This window comes from Haemaphysalis longicornis, unplaced genomic scaffold (genome assembly GCF_048455015.1).
Source record: "Haemaphysalis longicornis isolate Haplotype H1 unplaced genomic scaffold, Haemaphysalis longicornis Haplotype H1 scaffold_3, whole genome shotgun sequence".
In the NCBI taxonomy this organism is placed as follows: Eukaryota; Metazoa; Arthropoda; class Arachnida; order Ixodida; family Ixodidae; genus Haemaphysalis; species Haemaphysalis longicornis.
The window spans coordinates 233,253,446-233,273,351 of NW_027526335.1; the positions used below are offsets into that span (position 1 = coordinate 233,253,446).

General features: G+C 49.5%; 1 pseudogene; it reads left to right on the top strand.

Annotated features, from left to right (window-relative positions):
- Positions 1-9,343: 9,343 nt before the first annotated feature.
- LOC144175766 (uncharacterized) lies at positions 9,344-18,220 on the top strand (annotated as a pseudogene).
- Positions 18,221-19,906: the final 1,686 nt, after the last annotated feature.

Genomic DNA, 19,906 nt, shown 5'->3' on the forward strand with positions numbered 1-19,906 from the left:
TATGCATTTAGACCCTTCGTAGATGCGTTTACTTAGTGCGCGAAAAATAGTCGCATGGGCTCGTTCTTCGTTTGTAATTTGGGTCTTCGAAGGTATGACGATCGAATTGGACGCCAAGGTTGGACGCAGTTTTAGCGAACGTTTCGACGCAGTTTTGATGTGGGAAAGCTTTGGTGTTTCTCTCAGCTTTTTTTAAGAAGGCGCGGTAAAGTTTTTCTTGGCATTAGTGTTGTAATACTGACCCATGAACACAAAGTCTAGTTATCACGTGGCAAATGTGTGGCAGCTATCAATGGATGATGTGTTTGAAGTTACCTGCTGAAAAACGGAACTGCGTTAAAACAACTCTCACCTGCCTACCATCAGCAATCCCGTTTTCCGTGCGCAATCGCATAAATAAGGGAAAGACGACCTAAAGTGTGCGAAAGTGATTTTCGCTCATGTTTCCTCGCTGATGGCGTCGTCCATCTCGCGTTTCCGCACACCGTATTTTCGTATAACTAAAGACGGCAGTTTGAGTACTTCGCTTGTCACTGGTTCAAGCGTTAGACGTTGCGCCAAAAACAGCTGCGCATGCGGCATGAAGCGATCATTCAACTCGAGCACGAGAGCCGACAAAATCGAGACTTGTCGTAATGGCCACGTTACTGCTCGCGTGCTATAGCCATTTTGTTCGCACATAGAGCAGCGGCCAAGCTTTTGCTCGTACCACCCGGAATTGCAACATCCGTTATGGAGGTCCGATGACGCGAAACAAATGTGAGAAAAACGTTCTCCTCGCACGCTCCGGGCACACGAAAATTCCCCCCGGCGTCGGCTCTGGGTTGGTCGACCACGCAAGGGGCTGAAGCAACGATGGTGGGATCGCACCACCAAAAAAAAAAAAAACCCACCCATGCAATATTTCAGGTTTACTGGACTAAAAAAAGCTATCAGCCAATTTATTATAGCGTGAAATTTTGCATATTCTGCGGTGTTCGGAAAGCAACTCTTCCGTATCAAAGCGGAAGCTAGAGTTTTATGCCCTTTTTCGGCTTCTATCGAGCAGTTCAAGAAAGGAGTCAACTGCGTCTGTCTCCAGAGGCATGTTTGCAGCTCACCAGTTTTAAAGAGAAGTTCTTATGCCTCACTTGCGCCGTAGATCCTAACACCTAAACGCACCGCATAAAAGTCGACTTTACTCGATGGGTATCACAAAGCGATAATGATGATAAGTGAAGGCCCATAAAGCGCCTGAAGAAAGATCATGCATCCATCCGTTCAACGACGACGATGCTTGAACGCGAAGCTTTCTCGTGATGGATTCTTTGGTTGGCCAATCCCACACTACGAGCATGTGCTACTCTGGAAGAAGGCACGATTTTTCTAGAATACCCAGAGCTACTCTGGGGGGCCAAACCTTTGGGTTTGGGGTGGACGGCGCGAATCGGTACCTGCTGCTTGGCGTTCGCTTCGACCACGTCGAAATGGAGCAATCGGATATAGACGCCGGTTTCATAACGCGAGGGACCCAAGTACGATTCCGGCCACTGAAGCGTTTTTTTTTTCTCTTTTACTTCACCCACGGTCATTCATCATCATCGTGAGTCAAAATTGGATTTCCTGCAGGGTGTATTGGCGTTCCACGGAATCAGTGACGACACTAATGCTTCGCTTTAAACACGCTTCCCTTGGTCGGAGTCGAACTTGGGTCCCTCGCGTTATGAAACCGGCGTCTATCCGATTGCGCCATTCCGGCACAGTCGAAGCAGTTTTGTGATTTAACTAGTACCAGAAAAATACTGCACAGGTTATGGTTCAGATCCAGATAACTTCGTTTCGTTCCGGTTGAGTTCCGGTTCGACAAAATTGCGCACCCAACCGGTTCACGAACCGGTTAAGAGTTCATTTATAAGTGAAGTGCGGAAAAAAGGCTTTGTAGTGTTGCACGAATACATGCGCAATTAGTGTACGCTATTACTTTGCGCCGTACACATCGCGCATGTCGGAAGACGAGTGCATGCTATTTCAGCAAAATTGGGTGAGTGAGTAAGTGAGTGAGTGAGTGAGTGAGTGAGTGAGTGAGTGAGAGTGAGTGATTGAGTGAGAGAGAGTGAGTGATTGAGTGAGAGAGAGTGAGTGATTGAGTGAGTGAATGAGTGAGTGAGTGAGCGAGCGAGTGAGTGAGTGAGTGAGTGAGTGATTGATTGTGGGGTTTAACGCGCCGACGCAACGCAGGCGATGAGGCGCGCCGTAGTTGAGGGCTCCGGATTAATTTTGACCACCTGGAGATCTTTAACGTGCGCCGAAACCTCGAACGCACGGGCGTTTTTGCTTTTCCCCTCCATCCGAAAAGCGGCCGCCGCGGCCGGGCATCAAACCCGCCACCTTGTGCTCAGCAGCCACTGAGCCACCGCGGCGGGTGAGTGAGTGAGTGAGTGAGTGAGTGAGTGAGTGAGTGAGTGAGTGAGTGAGTGAGTGAGTGAGTGAGTGAGCGAGCGAGGGAGTGGGTGAGTGAGTAAGCGAGTGAGCGAGTGAGGAGCGAGCGAGCAAGTGAGTGAGTGAGTGAGTGAATGAGTGAGTGAGTGAGTGAGTGAGTGAGCGAGCGAACGAGTGAGTGAGCGAGTGAGCGAGCGAGCGAGCAAGTGTGTGAGTGAGTGAGTGAGTGAGCGAGCGAGTGAGCGAGGGAGCGAGTGAGTGAGTGAGTGAGTGAGTGAGTGAGTGAGTGAGTGAGTGAGTGAGTGAGTGAGTGAGTGTGTGAGGGAGGAAGTGAGTGCGCTCAATTAAACAGCGAGCGCGATTTTCGGGGCGCTCTCCCGGTGAAGTGAGTCTAGCTTTTGGCTTTCCGATTCCCGATAACCGCATAAAAAGCCACGTAAACGATTCTGCAGACGACTAAGGCCTACACAAGAGGGACCATGCCGTTTTGTTTCAACCCACGGCTCTTGTTTGCTATCCTACCCAGCATTCGAACAATTTGAGCATCATGAGAAAAACAGTACGGAGGCCTAGACCACGTAGTCGGGACCTACGCGGCGGAATACGCTAGGTAGGCGGTCAGATCGGCGGCCACTACCTCGGGAACCGACCTTATCACAAGTCTGACGCTTCAGTTGTCTAACACCCAGCAGGCTGAAGAAACGGCTATCGCCCACGCCTTCTCTCAGACAAAGGCCAAAGTAGTTATTACCGACTGCCAAGCCACCTGGCAATCATACCAAGCAGGTGGGATTTCAAGACAAGCCCTTCAGGTTCTCCTCAACATGACCCCCCAGAAACAAGACAAAATCCTATTGCCACGAAGTCAAAGACGACGCAGTTGTCTTCAAAGCAAAGAAGTTTATTGGAGCGAACTTGTGCTCCCCTAACAGCTCAAGGAATACACATACACAGGCGGCGAAGCAGCAGTCAACAAAGTGTGAGAGAGAGAGAGAGAGAGAGAGAGAGAGAGAGAGAGAGAGGGGGGGGGAACTTTATTGACGTGTGCACGCAAGCGTCGAGAGTCAAATGCCTTTTATCTTTCGGCGCGAGTGTTTCTTGAACCGTCTATTTACATCTAGAACATTGTAGATCAACGAAGATTATTCTGGGCTAGTGACGTTAAGGCGAACCAGACTGCTTATCTGAATGAGATAGCCCACGCGGCATAAAAATAAAGAATGGAAGACGCGCTTCGCTTGGGACACAGATAACAGAGCCGAGCGTGGCCGGGCAGTAAACAAACAATAAATACACAAACCCATACATGGTTCGCGGCAATATTGCCGTGAACTATACCCTGTGGTTTGTTTATTTGTGTGCTTTGTTACCAAGTCGCCCAGCGGTATTATCCAAGTGAAGCGCGGGTTTCCCTCTTTCTTTTGTATGCCGCGCAGGCAGAGTGCATTCATTGCCTGTCGTCACTAGAGTGGAATGTTCGTCCTTGATCGCCAACGTCCTAGATCTGATTCGATAGATCTTGAAAGGTTAACGCCGAAGCATAAATGCTCGCACCGCGGCATTCTTTTCACCGACGTTCATCTATGCACGTCACGTTGCTGACTGCTTCTTCGACGTTGGTGTTTTTTTTTTTTTCAGTTCGCTGAAGAGCACAAGTTCGCCCCAATAAACTTGTTTGTCCAAGAACTTGTGTCGTGCTTGGCTTCGGGACAATGTGGATCCGGCCCACGTAAGCCAGGACGGCACACGTGCTGGCCCGACAACTCGCCCACCGGGCACCGCAAGAAGAGTCGGAGCGAGCCTGGCAACTGCTCCTCACATACGCCGACATCACCCAACCTTACCGACTAGCGAGACAACTGTGCTCTCCATTCACCGACCTGGCCACGAAAGAACAGGAAGTCATCCCGAGGCAAGGACAGACCAATACATACCCGCTCCCAACACGACTACACGCAATCCATCCAACGCTCTATGTGCTGCTGAGCACGAGGACGCGAGTCCGACTCCAGGCCGCTTCTTTGATGGAGGCGAAAGGCGAAAACGCCCGTGTGTACGAGATTTCGGCGCACGTTAAAGATCCGGAGGTGGTCAAAATTAATCCGGAGCCCTCCTCTACGGCGTGCCTCATCGCCTGCGTTGCGTCGCCGCGTTAAACCCCGGAATCAATAATCTCTGTGATCCCCTGTGTATTCACTGCCACGCCCCAGTCACACTGTACCACTATGTCTAGGAATGCAACTAAATCCAGATCTTCCCGCATTACCCTCACGCAAGCAGTGGGAGAGTACGCTGGTCTGCTCCTGTCTTGGAACGCAAGCTTTGCTAGCGGAAAGGGCGAAGACAGCCGGCCGTATTAGCGGAGTCTTGGAGTAAAGACCCCAACCAGAAATATGCTCACTTCAACTCTCTCTCTCGTTCTCTCTCTCTCTCTCTCTCTCTCTCTGTGAAAAGTTGGTTACGTGCCTCAAGCACTCTGGTGCGTCGAAGCTTGCACGTGGAAGGATATTCTTGCTATGTTATGCACGTTCTAGATTCACTAGTGACGCGAAGGCGTTTGTTTTGACTGATGTGGATAGTTGGGGAAAAAAAACCGTATGCGTCTTGCCAGACTGGTGAGTGGCTTTGCAATACATTGGACAGATGGGGCAAACAGCCCTTCGCATTCGGTTCTACAGATGGCGCAGACAGCACTAGCGTTTCGCTACGGAAAGCCGACGAAACGCCACTCAAAAACTGTTCTTGCGCTGCGAACGTAGCGGGCTGCAAAAATTTAGCGTTGCGCGTACGCAATAGCAGTAGACGTCATGGCAACACCCTCTAATAAGCAATTAAAAGCAGTCGACGGAAGGCGGATCTGGGCAAGTGCTTATGCACCTTGCTCGCATAAAGTCTTGTACTGGGTACCGAGTTAAATGTTAACGATTCTAGCGAAGGCACTTTGGTACGTACATCACCCAATTTGTTATGTGCGCACCACCATTAGAAATTAAAAATGCGCTGATACATTAGCTCAGCACTTTACATGAACATTACCTAGGCACATTCTATCTGCTCTCGTTTTGTGTTCCGGTAAAGATAATCCCGAGGTAGACGTGAACATTAAGCTTTGTGGTTCTACTTAAGGGTTCGTTCTCGTATAATGTGGGCACTTTGCCTGAGTTCATTGTTCCATATATCCGGCTACAGACTTTTACAGCAAAGCTGTAAATGGCTAGGATCCAACAGATCGTCTCCGGTCCCAGAGCGATGTAGACAGGAATCGCTAGCGAGCGTAGCGCCACGTTGCGGAGCCCACTTATATCCCGGGAATCGTAAAACTGCGCGCCACACCCCCGGGACACGAAAAAAATCATACAAAATTAAAAAGGTCCTAGGGCCTTCATAGAGCATGCGCCGTGATTACCGTACCCGCGCCACAATAAATTTCTACCCACGATTCCTGTGTGCTTTGTAGCGTAAGCTACACTGGCCGAGGTTGAGCAGTTTCGCGTGTGCCGTAAAGGGCCGTTTTGCGCAAGCGCGAGGGGCAATTGATTGGATTCGGGGCCCTATTCTCGACTGCACAAATTGCCGGCATTTCGCCCATGTTTTTTTGCGTAAGCACGACGTAAGAAATCAGTGACGTGCAGCACCCATAGCTATGACGACGTGCAGTGTAATTTGACGAGTCACTCATAAAGATCGCTACCAAGGTATTAAATATTGTGCAAGAAAGATATAAAAACACTTGGCATGTACTATAAAAATTAAGACGGTAGCTGAGGCTGACAAGAAAAACACATTTCTGGAGGTCAAATTTGGCGTCAACGCCACAAGGCGATCGCGTAACGTTGATCCAAAAGCAAGTGAAAGGCGGATGTCGAGTTAAAAAACATCACACAATTTTTTTTACCGTATCTATTTATTTCTTTCAATCACTTTTAGTAACATAGCTGGGCTCTTTGCTTCAATGCAAGCTTTGTTGCGTTATCACCTTCCCTGCCGCCACCGCCGCCACGCCATCGTCTACTCCTATGTTACAGGTTGATACAGGTTTATGGCGTGATCACAGAAAAAGACGGCCGCGACCATCGCTGGTATGACATATCAGAGCAGCGAAGCGCTACGCCTGACAACCACGGAGCGCACCGATGTCGCCGATTCACTCATTCGTCAAGCTCGACTGCAATCAGCGCTGTAATGAACTAAACAGTCACTTTTCATTGTTATTTATCTTTTGAGTTCGATCATGTGACCCAACAGCTCACTAGGACAAGTATGGACAAATGTCATGCATTGGGTTCTCTTTGTCATGGAGAGGCCTGTACTGCCCTCTTATGTTTCGGTTACGCCAAACAAATAATTTTTATTTCATTGCCAAACATAAAAGCAAAATACTGCACTTTATTTGTATGTTCCATGATCGCTGACTTGGAAGCAGTTGAAACTATAATTTGTTTCGGTAGGAAACATGCTTTAAACAGCGCGCATGCGAAACTGCGCCTGCTGCAAATTGCCGCACATTTCGCGGCGCCGTAAGCCGGGGCAATATTGTGCCCTATTTTGCTTGTATTTTGCGACAAAAACAGCCGCCATTTTCAAGCTGTTACGTAGAATTACGTCACTTTTACGCAAGCTGAAGTTGCCAATGCATGACGTAATCGTTCACGCCAACTGTTTAAATTACGTCACGCCTTCTCAGCCAATCACAGAGGGGGTGTGTATTACAAGCAGTATTGTTGTTGAATAGCAAAGACAGGCTTACGTTGTCATGTCCGCTGCATTTAGTCTGGTTTTTCATTCCCGGCCAAGAATTATGCGCCTCTAGTAACGAGAAATAAGGCAAACTTTAGAACTGCTGTCCGTAGACGACATGAAACGTCAAAATGACGACACCACACACAACCGCTTTGTCAACCGGAAGCACGTGACCAAAATTGAAAGCCAATCAGAAAAGACTTCCGGAAAATTGCCTGAATTGCCGGCAATTTGTGCAGTCGAGAATAGGGCCCTCGATTCGATTGGATTGGCTTGGTTTGGCTTGCCTTGGATTTGGATTGGATTGGATTAAAGTGAATTGTGTTGGATTGTGTGGCGTCATAGCCGCGGCAGACGCACTGGCGCCCGCGCGTGCTCAGGTGTGCGCCTCAATTGCGCATTAGCCAAGTCTGACGATGCGTCGGAGCCGCTTGATAGCCGGTTCACGTGGCTCGTGAAGAGGCGTGCTGAGCATGAGCGAGGAGCAGTGACTGGACAGGACTGGATTCATTGTAGGGTTTAACGCGCCGACGCAGCGCAGGCGATGAGGCGCGCCGTAGTCTCCGGATTAATTTTGACCACCTGGGGATCTCTAACGTGCGCCGAAATCTCGTACACACGGGCGTTTTTGCTTCTCGCCTCCATCAGAAAAGCGGCCGCCGCGGCCGGGAATCGAACCCGCGACCTCGTGCTCAGCAGCGCAACGCCTTAGCCACTGAGTGGACAGGACTGGACTTTCAGTTAATAACCAGGCACAATGCTCAATTGAAAATTACAAACAAACGTGTTTTGCTTCGTGCACCCCTCGGACTACGACCCAGTCAAGCCTCACGTGGAGGCTCGGCACCGCAGCTTTGCTGGCCGTCCCTCTTCACGGGCTGGAAGGGCTCTGAATTTTTTTTTTTTACTCCGCCAGTCTTCGTTCCTTCTTTGCGCAATTGAAGTACACCATGGAGTACCAACTCGCCCAATCCTATACAGCCTACTACGCCAGATAAGTTTCCGGACTCCCGGCACACGCATCCTCGGACCTTCGGCTGCAGTGGAAAGCAAGAGAAGGCGCGCTACCAATTTCGCGCCGCCTATAACGAGTGCAGTTAGTACCTCTTAGAAAAAAAGATTTTCTAGGTGGCGCTGGCTGAGGCATCTGAGCTGAGGCGGGAAATAAACAAAGTCGGCGGAAGCAGCTCTTTCATGGAAAAAAGTTGCTAAAAGCGTCGCGCGGGCTGCGTAGAACCCGTCTGGTCTAGAACGAGGAACCGGCTACCTGGAACGTCAAACAGCGCCTTTCTCCTTGAAGCGCTTGCGTGCGAAGTTGGAATCACAAAATCCTGATGAGACAAAAAAAGAAAAAGACGACATGGTTGTGCGAGACACCGCCGATCCTGCTAATTCATCCTCAATGAGGGCACGGTAGCAAAACGGGAAGACAGGTTTCGACAGCGATCGATGGATGTCTTTTCTCGGAGTCTTTGAGTTCGGTGAAGGGAAATTCAGACAAGCTAGAGCGAGTGGGGAAATAATAATAAGAAGAAGAACTCCGGGGTTTTTCTTTTTACACCGTTTCCCCTCCATTTTCTACGAGGCGGCGTCCTCGTTAGAAGTTTAGCGCGCCGATAGCTCAGCGAGGCGCGACGGTATTGTGAGGAGCCTCGCACAAAGCCCCTCCCGGCTGAGCACGCGCGGATGGTATATTCGCGCTAAAGGCGTTTCCCTATAGCAGCTCGGCTCCTTTCAGCCTACAAATCGAGTCATGTGTGTTGGGGCGCGGTCCTTTTTCTTTTGACATCGCTTCTGGTAGATCGTCTTTTCTCTTCTTCCTGCCATCGCTGCGCCGCATACTTCGCGTCCAATTTGAACTCGCCCATCTGGTTCCCACCATCATGCGATCGGATAGCGCAGACGCAGTAGCAAGATAGGACTTTCAGAAGTTCTTCCGCCTGCTTCCGGAAGAATCGCAAATGTACGCAAAAAAGTTAGCTCTTTTAATGCGAAAGGATTGAATCCCCCGCTAAGCGAAAATGGAGCGTCCGCCGGTGTTTGAGGGACCTATAGAGTACCGGAAAAATGCCGGACCGCGCAAACGAAAAGCGAGCAGAACAAAATTGAGTGTGTCTCGGATTCGAACCCGAGCCTTTCAGCACCCCAGACACCATCACCTAGCCTTGGCGTTAGCAAACATAAGATGGTTGCGCCCCTGGACTCAGAAACGTGAGTTGGAGTCATGTAGTCAGGCTTAGTGGATAAATCTGAGCACGCTAATAATTAAAGAGCTAGAAAGGCATGTTAACTCTAGTGGCGAATATGTGGAGCCTACAACGGCCAAGAAGAGGGTAACGGAAAAAAATCACAGTAATAGCTCTCACTGCCGCAGCTCCACTAAGCTAGGTTCCACTAAGGTTTTGTAAACCTCTGAAGGCGTATTGGGAAAAAGTTTTTTTCGGGCAATTCAACCACTCCAGATCTAAGTTGGACGGTATAGCAAGCGGCGACACTTCGTGCTCGCTATTTTCTGCCGTATTTTACAAAGTCTACGCGTCCGAGTGCTATATTTGTGTTCTCGCTGAGGTAATCTTGGAGCGATCCACACATGGCGAAAGCAACCGAACCGTTCCTAAAATACTTCGTAAGGTTTTGCAGGCCCCCTTCAACGTTCAGCTTGGCTCGCCATGCAACAATCGTGCTCAAGATGGAATGTTAACCACGCTGGACGGAATCAAGTGCTGGGCTCTTCATGGCTACACCAGGCTTGAACAAATCCTGCTGATCTGCGCAGCCGCTCGGTGTTCATAAGGACTGCTGGACCGACATCTCGCCACATTTTGGAGCGATCCACGCAGGCGAAAGCATCTGCACCGTTCCTAAAATACTTCGTTTGGTTTTGCAGGTACGCGTGCGCTGCTTTTGGGGTTACAAAAATACGTTTGTGCCGCTGGATCGCTGAAGTGTTGTTGCTGCCGTCCCTGTGAAACCACGTCTGATGACGAAAACCCTCTTACGGCTCTCGGGCAATCCTTCACGGATAAACCCCCAGAAACCGTAAAGGAGCTGGCGAGGGCTTTGGGTAATGTGACGTTGTGCATGCAAAAAATTACCTCGACCATCCGAACCCATATTAAAGCGGTGGCCGGTAATGCAAGGCATCCCTAACCGAGGTGCAAGAAGTAAAAAAAGTCTGTGACAAGCATGGATTTGATGATAGAGCAAGAGCAATTCAGGGCAGAGATTCAGAACGCGGTTCGTGACATAGCGGAAGCGAAGGAAACACAGTTTGAGGCTAATAACCAAGTTCGAGAACTTCGCCGGGAAGTCTTTGAGATGCAGCAAGAAATAATTGACTTGAAGCAATACAGCCGCAGAAGCAACCTAGAGATAAAGGGCGTTCCGCTAGCTGTTGACGAATCTCTGCCTAACGTTATGCACACTATTGCCGACTGCCTAAAATCAAGCCTTCGGGTTGAGGACATTGATTGACCGGGTTCCCACCAAAGACAGGAACCGCCCCAACACTGTTGTAAAGTTCCTTTAAAAAAACCCCGGGACGAGCTTCTTGTGAAGGCAAAAAAAAACCCGCCCGCATCTTCCCACGGGGGAGCTCGAGTAAATGCGTCGCAGAGTGGTGGGGGTATCGCGTGAATGTTGCGTAATTGGGTATGGTTTGGGGAATGCTTAATTGTTGTTTCGTCTTTATTATTCTTATTTATTGAATGAAGGAGAAGCGAAGGAAAGGAGTGTAAAGTTAAAGTCTGTCTTTATTGCTTGGTGCCGTCAAGCAAAGCGTCAAGTCAAGCGAAAGCCAAGCAAAGACGCCCTTGACTGAATTCCGAACGCGCGCTCCGCCGCTTATACACACACCGCCCGCGTTCGAGGGAGAGGAGTACGTGGGAGAGACGCGCATGCGCACACTTCCGTACACAAGCGCGCGAACTTTCCACGCACCCACCACGCCGTTATCACGTGTACACGCCCTGCCGCCGTTACTGTTGAGCGTGACGCACCGCACGGGTAGCTACGACGCATGCGCGCACAGACGCGCACCCCCCCGCACCGCCGCACCTGTTGTTGAGAGCGAGGAGGGTACGGGGGAGAGACGCGCACCTGCGCCTCGACGCGACGCGCATGCGCAGTGAGCGTGTGGACGGCGCCGACAACATCGACGAGTGATATCGCGAGCCTAAGAAATGCTCCGCATTTAAAAAACAGGTTGACCCCGTGCTTGGTTTTGATGCAAACGAACCTGTCTACATAGAGGTGCACTTGTGCCCAGAATATAAAGTTTTGCTTGGCAAGGCCATTCAAACAAAACGCGATAACAACTGGAAGTTTGCCTGGGTGTCCCAAGGAAAGATACGGATGCGCAAAGCAGAAAACGCGCGTGTCGTTCATATCGCATGTGATGCCGACCCAGAGAAGATCGTTTGAGCATCCACCCGCTCCCTCGCTTCCTTTTTCGTTCTTCTTTCTTTTTTGTTCGCGAAGTTGCTGAAATATGTTTCCCATTGAGCAAGTTAACAGAAAAAAAATCTGAAGATTCGTTGTTGTCAATTACTTATTGTAATATTCGAAGCATTCGAAAAAATGAACACCTTTTGTTAGTATTTTTATTGCAAGATAGGTTTACGTTTGACGTCATAGCCCTGTCCGAGACTTGGCTAAACTCCATGAGACTGTCGGCATTTCTGGGTACGATGTTGTTTGCTCGTCTCGGAACACTGTCACCAAAGGTGGAGGGGTAGACGTTTATATCAGGTCATCGCAACACTATACTACTTTGAATGACATAACCATCAACAACAATGCAATAGAGAGCGTTTTTGTAGCCTGTCTTCAGGCGCAATAGTGGGCGTCATATACCGACCCCCGAGTTCTAGTATACCACTGTTTATTGACGCTTTCGAGGGCATCCTAGGTGCCATCAGTCGCAAGCACAAAGGTCCTAAGCGGGGATTTTAATATGGATTTTAAGCGGGGATTTTAATATAGATATAGGCGGGGATTTTAATATGGATACCTCTGCTTTGCAAAATAATAACTATCTTTTTTGCAAGAGTCGTTAAATTTGAAGAATTTTATCATTGAACCCACCGGAATTACAGCCACTTCTTCCACTTGCATTGAGCATTTCTTAAGTAATAGTGACAACGTTTTTGCAGGTGTCTATGACTTGAATATTGCTGATAATTACCCAATTCTTGCCTTTATATGTGAGAAACCCGCGTGTTTTAACAAGCCACTATCAACGAAAAAACCACGTGTAGATTACAACAGGCTTCAGGCAAAATTGACCAATCTAAATTCTTGCTTCGTATATGACTCTGACGTTCGCAGGGAACATGCAAATTTTATAAACCATTTAAAAAACGCCATAAGTGAGTGCACAACCCATGTTCATACTAAATATACGGAACCCTTATATCCCTGGATGAATAATAGAATACTGGAAGCCATTATGGTGAAAGATACTTGGTATCATAAGTGGGAATGTCAAAACCAGAATTTGTACTCTTTACAGCAGTTCCGTTCAAACCGGAACCGTGTGGTAGCGATAATGAAAAAAAGACAGAAAGAATACAACAGCTCACTTATAGAACGCGCCCAAGGGAATACTAAGCAAATGTGGGGTATAATAAATAGAGTGATTGGTAAATCTCCTAAAAAACAGGTTCACCCTGAAAGAGTTACTGTGGATATCGTGGATAATTTCAATGCCTTTTTTACAAACATAGGACCCCAATTAGAGTCCAAAATTTCTGCGACTTCCTATGCGGAGAATATTTCTCATATTGGTAGCATATTTTCTTTCAGAGATATAACTAATGACGAGCTAGTTACTATCGTGGCTGGCATGGCAAATAATAAGGCAACCGGATATGACGGGATAACAGTCAAAACGTTGAAAGAGAATATTGATGTTCTCGCACAAATTCTGCAGAATTTTCAACCATTCTCTGCTAGATGGCATTTACCCCGAAGTTATAAAAATTGCCAATATCAGCCCAGTATACAAGCATGGGGATGTTAATGAACCAAGTAATTATCATTTTATATCCGTACTCAGTGTTGTAAACACAATTTTTGAAAAGCTGATTTTGTTCCAGGTGCGGGTTCACATATAGATTCTAGTAACATTATAAATGATTTCCAGCATTGTTTGAGGCAAAATAGGTGCACGTCGACAGCTCTCATGGAAACGACACAAGCAATTGCACATCTTTGCATTCTAATGAAATAGCAATTGGAATTCTCCGAGAGCTGCAGAAATTTAAACCTTCGATACGGTAGTGCATTCAGTTTTGTTACAAAAATTACAAAAGCACGGCATTCGTGGACCGGCTTACAATCTTTTCGCGAGGTACTTAGATAACAGAAAACAGTTTGTTTGTCTGGACAATATGTGCAAGGCATCTGCAGTTCCATTGGATTATGTTTTCTCTTCCCATTATGAAGTGTTCGGAGCTACTGGAGTGTCTTGTTTATGTGACGTCTTTCGGGGCTTGGACACTAGGAGGGGGATTTTTAGGCCTCTCTAGAGGTTTGGATGCAGGGACCCGTTCCTTTCGCCGCGACGCAAACAGGAACGGTCCCACATACAACTCATCTTCAGATGTCCTAGGGGTGCCCGATGGACCAGGCCCCTTGGACTTGGCTCCCGTTCGGGCACCCGGTACCGCCGAAGGTGTCGGGAGCGCCAAAGGTGGCACGGGCGGTGCGGCAGGAGTGGGAGCCGATGCGGGAGCCCCTTTGTCAATCACATCCGCAGCCTCCAGTGGAAGCAGGAAGCAGGGGCCGGAGGGGCTGTTGCCACCACAGCCGCTGCTAGCTCAGCGAGCGCTGTGGTGACGGGTTGGGCTGCCTGAGGCAACCCAGGGGGGGGGGGGGGACCAAGTCCGACTCTTGGTACTGGGTCTCCGCCGAAACCAGACGCCGCTCCACCCCCCGGCCAGCTGCGTCGGCGTACCTCCCCAGGGGGAAAGAGGCGAACCTCTTTCGCGCCTCCGGGAAGGTGATGTTTTCTGCAACCTTGATGTTTTCTTCTCAAGTTGAAACTTCTCGCATTTTATGGAGTACTCCGCGGGTGGGCCCTGACAGTTAATGCAGAGCAATTGTTGTGAGCTAGAGTTATCTGTGGGATGGTCATGTTGGGCGCACTGGGCACAGGTTATTTGGCCCCGACACGAGTTAGTACCTCAGACCGCTGGCACTTGAAACAGCGCAGCGGGTTCGGGATGTACGCTCGGATGGAGCACCGGATGACACCAGCATTGATGTGGTCTGGAAGGACGGAATGGTGAAATGTCAGGATGACGTCTAGTGGGCACTACCTGATCGTCTCTTCTTATGGTTATGCGGCTGACAGCCGTCACACCTGGTCTTTTCAGGGCTTCAAGAAGATCGGCCTCTGTCTCGTTTGCTAGATCTGGCTCCGAGATCACGCCCTGCGAGCTGTTGTTACTGCGGTGGGGCGTGACCTTGATGTCAAGATCGGCATTACGGGTCTGCTTCAAGAATTTTATGGCCTGCTGCTGGCACCTCGACAAAGATCTCGCCGGTTCTCTGTTTCTTAGCGTTACAGGATTCACCTACAATACTTTCCAGAAACTTCGAAATCAAGAACACGGACTGTGAAGCAATAGGGCTGGCGTGTTCAGGAGATTCAATTACCAAGATGTGGGGGTAGTTATCAGGTTTTGGGATTGCCATGGTCGGAAGGGGTCGAAAGGATACTTCGGTGCGGCCCCTTTTAGAGGGCCGATCATTGGGTTTGGGGAATTTAGAAAACAACCGTACAGCATGTATAAAATCAGGGGACGGAGGTACTTTCTTGGTCAGCTTTACCGTGATAGCTGAAGAGGTCCCGGAGCTCCCTGCCTGGTAAGCAGGCAGGGAGCCCATCCGCCGGGAGCTTGACCTGGGCTCCGACGGCCACCGTTTGTGGTTTCTGCCCTTCACCTTAAAACTCGTAGCCACGGTAGATTAAAGCGTGAGTATGGGGGCTCGGGGTCCGCGGTGTCGCCAATACCGTCACCAAGATTACTCAAGGTTCCCCGTGCGGGGAAGTAGCACCATTTGAAATTATTCCATGGGTGTCGTGGCATGACTGGGTTGAGAACACAGCCCGTGCGACATTTTTGTTCCGCCAGTCGCGTCTGGCCGTAGAGCTCACGACGGTCGTCATCTTTTACAGCCGCCACGCGTAGCTGCCTAGACTCACATCTTCGAACCGGCAGTCCCAGAATGCACTCCCGATGTGTACTACAATTCGCTGCGAAGCGAAGATGTTCCTCTTCTGCTTAACGCTATTACCACCTTTCCCGCAGTCCCCCCTGCACACGCGGCGCTCTCTGACGCCGATGAACGGCTATGGCGCTGAGTGCATACGCGCCCCTTCCTTGCCTCTCCCGCCTGCACCGCATCTACACCGCTCTGTACTCCTGAGCCCACTGGCCCGCTTGTGGGGCGGTCCAAACCATTGATCACCTCCTTGGGCAATGCCCCCACAACCGATGCCCCCGTATCGAGATGGTGAGCGCTGGGCGAGGGACGTTGAGCAGCTCGGATTCTGCGGTGCAAAAAGCCATCTCTCGGGCTGCCAAAGTCACCGGGGCCCTTCCTTCCTCAGTCACCACCCCTCCTCCGGATTAGTCCTTGGGGTAAGCAAAGTATTTTGTCTCTCTTTCTTTCGGGCCTGGATATTCTGGACGCTGGAAGAACTCATTCTAGCCTCTTTGCTAACGTTTGTTTACATGGTACTTCTGCGTACGCGACCGCCAGCTTGTCGGACGCCGTTTCGTCAGCCTCACAGAAGCGTCTCTTCCTGCACGACGCCAAGCATACATTAAATACAGTGATAGCTTGCACACTGCAGGTGAAGCAATCTAATACATACCGAACCACTGTTATGCTAAGAAAAAATGGGAAGAAGTACTGATTACAACATCGTTAAACAAAATTTATTTTACTCCAGAAAAAGAAAGAAAACTCCCAGTATTGTTGGTACTCGTACACAGACCGTTAAGATAGGAACCATAGGCTCTACTTAAAGCCACAAGGCAAGAAAAAAGATTTTGGCATTTGGTAAAGTGAATGTCGGTAGTGTGGAAACAGAACGAGTATAAATAGTTTGCGCTGGCGTCACTGTAGTAGCCATCTTAGAGTATTGGTCGCACGGCAGAAGGCTGTGAACTTATCTGTCGCTGTTATCTGGAGAAGCGCTGTGAAAACTGATAGAAATAATCCAGAAAGACTGCGGTGACTTCGCATGCAAGCTGTGTATACACGGCTTGCACTGACGTCAGCGTAGCTGCCATGCTTGTGACCCACAAGCACGGTGAAAGGCTGCACACCTATCTGGTGTGCTTATCTGTGGGAGCTCTGAAGAAGCTGGAAGTAGGACACAAGAAAGGGTTGTGATGACGTAATATGCAAGCTACGTGTCTTCAACACTGTATCGTATACGAAACGGAACAGGGCTGCTTGCTAGACGCTGCCTCAGGGAGTTCTTGCCGACACCTGCGCTCAGATGCATTGGCGGTCAGTATGAAACACAGAGCATCCAGGATGGACCAGTTGCCGTGCTTATGAACAACTTCCTTGACACCGCTTGGTTTGAACGGAGACAAGAAAGAAAGCCGGCTAATAGCGGCTTACGGAAGTCACCAAGCGAATTAAATTGCTCTGTGTTTACTCGCAGGAAGAAGCAGCAACAAGGATGAGCGTGCCGCAATACCGACTGCGGCATCGCGTCGCGTCAACACCGGCTTTATAGCGGGACCAGAAAGCGGAAAAACAATTTTCCAGTTAGCTAGGCAGCGAGCGAGCAATGATGCGGGTAAATGTACGAGCGGCGACCGGGTGTCCTGCGAGTGGGCGGGGGAGCGGGAGGGAGTCGGTGACCGAGCGGGGAACGGCCATTCCGAGCAGGCCGGCAAATCAGCCACCCGCAGCGAGCTCGGTAGGACGCCGGCATACACAAGCGCAGCACTTCAAGGTTGGGTTGCGCTTAGAGACTTTCAGCTTTGCAATAACAAGCGTATGGGCCATTAAAAGCGCTGCGACTTTGAAGTTTATTTTAGCCCACTCGCTTGCCACCTACTTGAGCTGCCTTATTTTCATGTTCTCCCAATTAAAGTAAAATGCCGGTAAACAAAACCTCAGGGCACTCAACATGAAGGCTCCCGAAGATGTGTCGTGTTTATGTATTTATCTTTGTTTTATTTCAGTACTTCAGAAATCAGTGGGAAGTTGCACCACGGACAAATCGTCGACGCTACCCTCGAGCGCAGCCACCCTGGAACATGCATCAAGCGGTTCTTCGTGGAACCTATAAACTTGGACCCCCTGCCAGCAGCGTTCAGTGGGCACGGCAGCACTGCGAAAGCAATGTCGTCTAATCTGCGGCTTCTGTTGCTCGAACACGTCAGTTTCTACTCAGAATACTGTTACAAAACTGACAACAGATTTGTTGTTGTGCTGCCGTGCCCAAGTGTACTGTTATCTGGATTTTGCTCTTTGTGCCTGCTATTGTCTGGGCACGTTGAACTCAACCCAGTTCCTGATGTGAACGCCCTCCTAAAGAAACTGTCGGAAGGGCAGAAAGCAATTCAAGCAGATCTGAGCGCTCTAGGAGAAAGAATGACTAAAATGGAAGACGCCATTAAAAAAAATCAAAGATCAGGGTAAAAAAATAGGCCAGCTAACGAAAACTGTCACGAACCTTAACGTGACACTATCAAGACAAGAAGACAAGGCAAGGCTTAGAGGACAGGAGTCGGCGGAATAATCTTTTGGTCTCTGGGGTTGAAGAAGGCGAGGCAGAAACCACAGAAGACCTGGAACAAGCGGTACTTCAGGACGTTTTTGTTCGCACACTTGGTGTCGAACTAAAAACGGTTGAAAGGATCCACGGAATAGGCCGAAAAGGGCGTAGTTCACCGCGTCCGGTCATTATGAAGTTGTACGGCTCCAGAGCGAAGTTAACAGTTTACAAAAATTGCAACAAGCTAAAAGGCAGCACTATATAAGCTGGGGACGACTTTTGCAAGGAAACTCTAGCGAAGCGTAAGATATTATGGGAATCCGGAAAAGAAGAAATAGAGGCAGGAAAACGCATGCATCTGAATTATGATAAGTTGGTAATCGACAAAGACGTGTATTCCTGGGACTAGGACAAAAATTGTCGAGTTAAGCTTAATTAAGCATACAAAGAAAAAACCACGTCGCTCTGACGACGATGACTGATGCCATTCGCAGTCAAATGCATGCAGCCTTCGCTTAATTAATCTAAATGCTCAGAGCCTTGTCAATAAAGTCAGTGATCTAGAATATATATTAGCAAGCTATATCCCCACACGTAATTACCGTCACAGAGACGTGGCTGCGACCGGAAATAGCGGATAGCGAAATTGTACAGTGGTGATCCGCTGAGGGTGAACACGGGAGCGCGTGGTCGCCGGTACTAGCAGAGCAGCCTGGCGTGCCCAGCGCGAACTATCACGCATGCGCTGTGCGGGCCGAGCGATATTTTGCTTTCAGCGCGCGCATCGCGTCATCGGAGCGTCTGCTCGTCGTCTGCTATGTTGCGTCTCGCCTGCTAATGGTACCTTGTTTTGATCCGCGAATCCTGGATTCTTGCATGAAAACGCCCAAATATGATAGTGCTCTCCCGTATATTGAATGCAGGTCGTAGCGCCTGAGCCCCCTTTGAGTGACCACCTTCGAAGCCTTGAATTGCGTGCTTCTATGTGCATTTAAAAGACTTTTTGGAAGCACTTTAAAAAATAAAGTGCTGTTAAAATCTGCGTGATCTTTTGAAACAAGGAGGCGAGTTACGCTGCTGTGCCGAAACCGTTGTATTGGAGCTAATGAACGAATTACCGCTGACACGGAAACATTTTTAAGTGCGAATGCACTTTATAAGTGACCCCAAACCTTCCACCGCCGGCGGCGGCGGCGGCGGCGGCGTCCGCAGTCCTCCTCTCTATATAAAAAAAAACAGCATCCGGCGCCAGGTTTCGATCCGAGGACTTTGCGGCCGCAGCGCGACGCTCTACAGACTACGCCACGGACGCGACGCTGATATCAGTGTTAGTAACGCGCCTTATATCTTTAACGCATTCAAACTACGTCGTCAGCGGCGTGCGTTGGCGACTCAGCGGCGTTATAGCGGCTTGATAACTGCGTGGTGTACACGTGATACTACAAACCCGATGGAAGAGATGGAAGAGAAGGCGGCGAGGCGGTGGGCTGCGGGGGCCGAGCGCAAGCGCTGCAAGCGGGCCGACAACCGTGCATTCGCACTTTCACATTCTCCCCCTCGGGGAAATGCGGGGGAATTTTTTTATGTGGATTCTAGTTTCCACTCATTCATACAGTGGCTGATAGCTCCACCGCTACCAGCGCGATAAACATAGCAGACGACGTGCAGACGCTCCGATGACGCAGTGCGCGCGCTGAAAGCATAGTCTCGCTCGGCACGCACAGCGCATGCGTGATGTTTCGCGCTGGGCACGGTAGGCTGCTCTGATAGTACCGGCGGCCACGCGCTCCCGTGTTCACCCATAGCGAGATCACCACTGTACCACCCGGCTACAAAATATTTAGGAAAGACCGTGATTCACGAGGGGGCGGTGTGGCGATCTTACTTGCAGAAGATTTTGAAGCAATTGTCATGGAAGGTATACCCCACTATGAAAGTGTATGGCTAGAAATAAAATTACCGAAAACTTCCCTTGTTTTGGGAGCCGTTTAC